Raw genomic sequence first — 6,286 nt, forward strand, 5'->3', positions numbered from 1 at the left:
GCTGTTCCCTCTGTAGTTGTCTCTGGTCTGTCTGAATTCCAGGCCACCTATAAAGGACTCCAGTAATAGGATTAAGTCCCATCTTGATGGGGTTTGGCCACACACACCTTAACTGAAATAGCCTCATCAAAAGGTCCTTACAATCCACAGGAATGGATTAGATTTAAGAACATGTTTTTTCTTGGATACAAACAGCTTCAAACCACCACAGTGGGGCTCACATTTAACATCCTAAGTGATAACAATCTCGTTTGCTTTGATACAAGCTTAACTTCAATAATATATACAAACTATGTTCCTACACCCCATTTTTCCCTCCAGCTTTATGTAGTTCTTGTCACAAATTACATGTTTATACATTATAAGTTATCATTACATTTTATGTATTTTTCTTTTAGATCCTGCAGGAAGTAAAGAGTGGAGTTATAAACTAAAAATACAACAGTACTGGGGGCAAGATGGAGGCATAGAGAGGTGTGGAGTTTAGTTAGTCCCCTGGAGCAAGTAATAAACAACCAGGAACAACTAGTAAATAATCTGAAACAACTGCTGGGTGACAACTGTGACTGTCTACACACCCTACACCAACCCAGATTTGGTGGAATGGCTGAAATCACCACATAAAATCTGTAAGTAAAAACTGTGGAACTGCACCGGGAGCCCCCTCCCCCCGCAATAGGCTGAGCTGCAAGACCTTGCTGTGGGAGAAAGCAGCCTTCTTGGAGCCAGCAAATATAGCTCAGCCCAGCTCCAACTGCGGTTTTAATTAACAAATGTGGACTGCTAAAAACAAGCTACAAACATAAACAAACCCCTAACAAGCAGCAAAGTAGCGTGAGGTCGCTACCAGTGGAGAGGAGGTGGAGCTGACAGAGAAAAAAAAAATTATTGAAAAAAAAATATGGAGACTTTTAAAGACTGACCTTAGAGAGCCAGAAGGCACCTGTGCCCCAGGAAAGGGGGCTCAGGAGACTGGTTGATATCTCTGGCTGATGGGCGAAGCTGGGGAGCTGTAGACTGGCTCTGAAAGGGGGCTTTCTCTCCCTTTTTCTCTCTCTCAACCCAAGTGGCTTAGTGAAGAGAGCCTCAGCCATTTTTAGTTCGCAGGGCTCTGACCCAGATAGGGATGGAGAGTCAGAAAGACAAAGGAGTAATTCAAATGCAGAAGATCGCTCCCTAGGGGGTGTATCTTCCCTAAGAGGAAGGTGGTGGGGCCCAGCTCTAGTGCTGGCCTTCCCTTCAGAACTCAAACCTCAGGGCCTGGGGGAAACAAACAATCAAAACAGAAATAACTTAACCTGAAAATTAAAGGGACTACAACTCTTTACACCTGCTGGGAAGGTTAGGAAAGTGCAGTGGCTTGAGGCCTCACAGGGTGTGTCAATCTTCTAATACACACCCTCAGGGAAACTTGACACTGAATATAGCCCCATTCCGAGAACTGAGCCCATTCTGGCATGGAAAATCTGATTGGGGCTATCAAGGAAACCAGATGCCTAGACAACAGAAAACCACAATTCACACTAGGAAAAATGAAGATATGGCCCAGCCAAAGGAACAAACTTACACCTCAATTAAGATACAGTGGAGATATTGTTTCACTTTAATGAAACAATCAATTAAAAAATTTCAAAGAAATATGCTAAATCAAATCAAAAACCAAATCAACGAGTTCAGGGAAGATATGACAAAAGAGATGAAGGATATAAAGAAAACACTGGGCAAACATAAGGTGGAAATCGAAAGTTTGAAAAAACAACTGGCAGAATCTATGGAAATGAAAGGCACAACACAAGAGATGAAAAACACAGTGGAGACATACAACATCAGATCTCAAGAGGCAGAAGAAAACACTCAGGAACAAGGCACCTGAAATCCTACACACAAAAAAACAGGGAAAAGAATGGAAAAATGTGAGCAATGTCTCAGGGAATTCAATGACAACATGAAGCACATAAATGTACATGTCATGAGTGTCCCAGAAGGAGAAAAGAAAGGAAAAGGGACAGAAGCAATAATAGAAGAAATAATCAATGAAAATTTCCCATCTCTTATGAAAGAATAAAATTACATATCCCAGAAGTGCAGTGTACCCCTGTTCTAGTTTGCTAATGCTGCCAGAATGCAAAACACCAGAGATGGAATGGCTTTTATAAAAGGGGGTCTATTTGGTTATGCAGTTACAGTCTTAAGGCCATGAAGTGTCCAAGGTAACACATCAGCAATCGGGTACCTCCACTGGAGGATGGCCAGTGGTGTCCGGAAAACCTCTGTTAGCTGGGAAGGCACGTGGCTGGCGTCTGCTCCAAAGTTCTGGTTTCAAAATGGCTTTCTCCCAGGACCTTCCTCTCTAGGCTACAGTTCTTCAAAAATGTCACTCTTAGTTGCACTTGAGGTATTTGTCCTCTCTTAGCTTCTCCGGAGCAAGAGTCTGCTTTCAATGGCCATCTTCAAAATGTCTCTCATCTGCAGCTCTTGTGCTTTCTTCAAAGTGTCCTGCTTGGCTGTAGCAGCTTGCTCCTTCTGTCTGACTTTATATAGTGCTCCAGTAATTTAATTCAGACCCACCCTGGATGGGCGGGCCAGCACCTCCATGGAAATTATCTAATCAGGGTCATCACCCACAGTTGGGTGGGGCACATCTCCATGGAAACACTCAAAGAATTACAATCTAATTAACACTGATAGGTCTGCCCACACAAGATTACATCAAAGATAATGGCGTTTGGGGGGATACAATGCATCCAAACTGGCACAACTCCAAACAGAATAGATCTGAATAGACCTACACCAAGGCACTTAATAATCAGATTATCAAACATCAAAGAGAGAGAATCCTGGAGGCAGCAAGAGAAAAGCAATCCATCATAAATAAAGGATGCTTTATAAGACTATGTGTGGATTTCTCAGTAGAAACCATGGAGGCAGAAAGGAAGTGGTGTGATGTATTTAAGATACTGAAAGAGAAAAACCGCCATTCAAGAATCCTATGTCCAGCAAAATTGTCCTGCAAATATGAGGGAGAGTTTAAAATATTCTCTGACACAATGAGAGTTTATGAACAAGATACCTGCTCTACACAAAATACTGAAGTGAGCACTATAGACAGATAGGAAAAGACAGGAGTGTGAGGTTTGGAACACAATTTTGGGTGATTGTAACACAACAATGTAAGTACACTGAACAAAGATGACTGTGAATATGGTTGAAAGAGAAAGGTTAAGGGCATGTAGGACACCAGAAAGAAAGACGGAAAATAAAGACTGGGACTGTGTAACTTAGTGAAACCTAAAGTGCTCAACAATTGTGATGCAATGTACAAATATGTCTTTATATGAGGGAGAACAAATGAATGTCAGCCTTGCAAAGTGTTAAAAATAAGGTGGTATTGGGGGAAAAATACAATGAATGCAAACTAGAGACTATAGTTAACAGAAACATTGTTTTATGCTCCCTTTAGTGTAACAAAGGCAATGTACCAAAGCTAAATGCCTGTAAGAGGGGATGTAGGGAGGGATATGGGACTCTTGGCATTGGTGATGTTGTCTCTTTTATCGTACTTTAATTCTATCTTTCCTTTGTTGCTTTTTAGCTGTCATTTTTTTTCTTTTCTTTTGTCTCTCTACCTTCTTTGACTCTTCCTCCTTCTTTGTGGAAGAAATGGAAAGGTCCTTATATAGATAGTGGTGATGGTGATGAATGCATAAATAGGTGACTATAAAGGGAACCAACGATTGTTTACTTAGGATGGAAAGTATGGTGTATGATCAAAACCATCTTAAAAAAAAAAGGGTTGATGAAGAAATCTTGAGAGCACTACATTGAGTGAAATAAGTCAGACACATAAGGACAAATATTGCAGGGTCTCACTGATATGAACTAATTATAATATGTAAACTCATAGACATGAAATATAGGTTACCAGGATATAGAACGAGGCTAAAGAATGGGGAGCGGTCACTTATTATGAGCAGAATGTTTATCTAGGTTGAACGTAAGTGTTTAGAAATGGACAGAGGTGAAGGTAGCATATTATTGTGAGAATAACTAGCAGTGCTGAATGGTGTGTGAATGCAGTAGAAAGGGGAAGCTTAGAGTCAAGTATGTCACCAGAAGGAAAGTTGGAGGTTAAAATATGGGCTTGTATAAAAATGTGGATCTTGTGGTGGACAGTGTCTGTGATTAACTGTACAAATATTAGAAATCTCTTTCAAGAAGTTGAACAAATGACACTTTCACTAGAAGTTAATAATAGAGGCGTATGTAGGGAAAAAATATACTTATTGCAAACTATGCACTACAATTAGTAGTGTTTTAACATTGTTTCATCAACAGTAACAAATGTACTATACCAATACTGTGAGTCAGTAATGGAGGGTGGTGGTTAGGGGTATGAGAGGATTTGAGTTTTCTTTTTTGTTTTTATTTCTTTTCTGGAGTAATGAAAATGTTCTAAAATTTTGAAAAAAAAAATTAATTGTGATGGATGCACAGTTGTATGATGGTACCATGAACAATTGGTTGTGCACTTTGGATGATGGTATGGTATGTGAACAATCTCAATAAAATTGAATTTAAAAAATTACAGAGGCAGTCACCCTGGGACAAAGGCCTGCTGGCTTCAAATATAAGGGAGATGGATGGCTGTCCCCTGGGAAGAAGAGGAAACAACCAAACTTTTGTAAAAAGAGGAACCCCAAAACAACTGACAAGCAAAAGCCCAGGATAAAACAGAGGCCCAGAAAGACAGGGCTGCATTCGCTGGTGCAAACCTTCCCATGGCAGGCTGAAGCTCAAGAAAATCTGTCTTATGACCAGCAGGTTACAAAACAAAAAAACAAAAACAAAACAAAACAAAAAAAGAGGCATCACATGGAGTAAATCCCAGAGTTAACATTTTAAAATATCTTAGTGTACGATGTGGGCACACGGGCCCTCATGCCTGGTGTTTGCGCTTCAGGATGGCCCGCACCATGGAATCACTAGTAAAGAAGATCTTTAAAGGAATTTTAGTAGCTGAAGTTATGGGCGTTTTTTGGAGCTTATTTTTTGTTTAATAAAATGAACACAAACCAAGTTTATTACAAATCCTTTGAACGTTACAAATCCTTTGGGCTCAGACAGCAAGATCAAGAAAAGTGGATGAACAGCAAAATTTAAGACCAGTCATTACGTTCAGCTTTTGAGACCTTGGAGGAGAGGAGAAGGAAGATGAGGCCACCACACTGCAGTATGTTGGCAGTCCAAGGAGCATCCTGCTGGATGACATGAACACTTGGCCTGCCATGGCCTGCAGCACGGCACCCCCACCCCCATTTCCCAACCAGTATGCAGAATTCATTGCTTGTTTGTATTCTTCTGTATCATTATTTATTGTCCAAGATTAATGTTTTACAAATTAAAGACTAGGAAGGATGCAAAAAAAAAATATAACAGAACTGCCATTTATGTTTTCCCATGTCATTTTCTTAACTGGATTATTTCTTCATGCAGCTTCAATCATTTTTTTGTATTAGCTTTCTTGTCCTTTATCTTCTTATTATTTATTGTCCTTTCCTTTCAACTTGCAGAACTCTCTTATAGGGCTGGTCCAGGGGTGAAAATAGCTTTTGTGTATCTGGGAATATCTTAATCTCACCCTTATTTTTTAAAGAGTTCTGCTGGATATAGAATTCTTGGTTGGCAATTTTTTGCTATCAGCACTTTAAATATGTCATCCCACTGCCTTCTTGCCTCCGTGGTTTCTGATGAGAATTTGGCACTTCGTCTTATTGAGTCTCCCTTGTATGTTATGTGTTGCTTCTCTCTTTCGGAATTCTTTATCTTTGGCATTTCACAGTCTGATATGTCGTGGCAGGGGTCTATTTGGGTTTATACTGTTTGGAGTTTGTTGAGTGTTTTAGATGTGTATATTCATGTCTTTTGTTACATTTGGGAAGGTTTCAGCCATTATTTCTTGGAATGTTTTCTCTGCCCCTTTCTTCTCCTTCTGGGCTTCCCACAATGCATATATTAATACACTTGATGGTGTCCCACAGGTTCCTCAGGCTCCGCTCCCTTTCTTCATTCTTTCTTTCTGTTCCTCAGACTGAATAATTCCAGTTGTACCATCTTCAGTTCTTTCTGCTGCCAGCTCTAATCTGCTGTTGATCCCCTCTAGAGAATTTTTAATTTCTGTTACCCTGGTCTTCAGTTCTGCTTGATTCCTTTCATAATTTTCATGTCTTTATTGATACTCTGTTTGTGTTCATCTTTCATTTTCCTTGTTTCCTTTAGTTCTTTGTGC

The 6,286-nt window shown here is 40.0% G+C and overlaps 1 pseudogene; it reads left to right on the forward strand.

The window, feature by feature from the left end:
• Positions 1-493: 493 nt before the first annotated feature.
• Positions 494-5,961, forward strand: LOC119529187 (annotated as a pseudogene).
• Positions 5,962-6,286: the final 325 nt, after the last annotated feature.

This window comes from Choloepus didactylus, chromosome 3 (genome assembly GCF_015220235.1).
Source record: "Choloepus didactylus isolate mChoDid1 chromosome 3, mChoDid1.pri, whole genome shotgun sequence".
Lineage (NCBI taxonomy): Eukaryota > Metazoa > Chordata > Mammalia > Pilosa > Megalonychidae > Choloepus > Choloepus didactylus.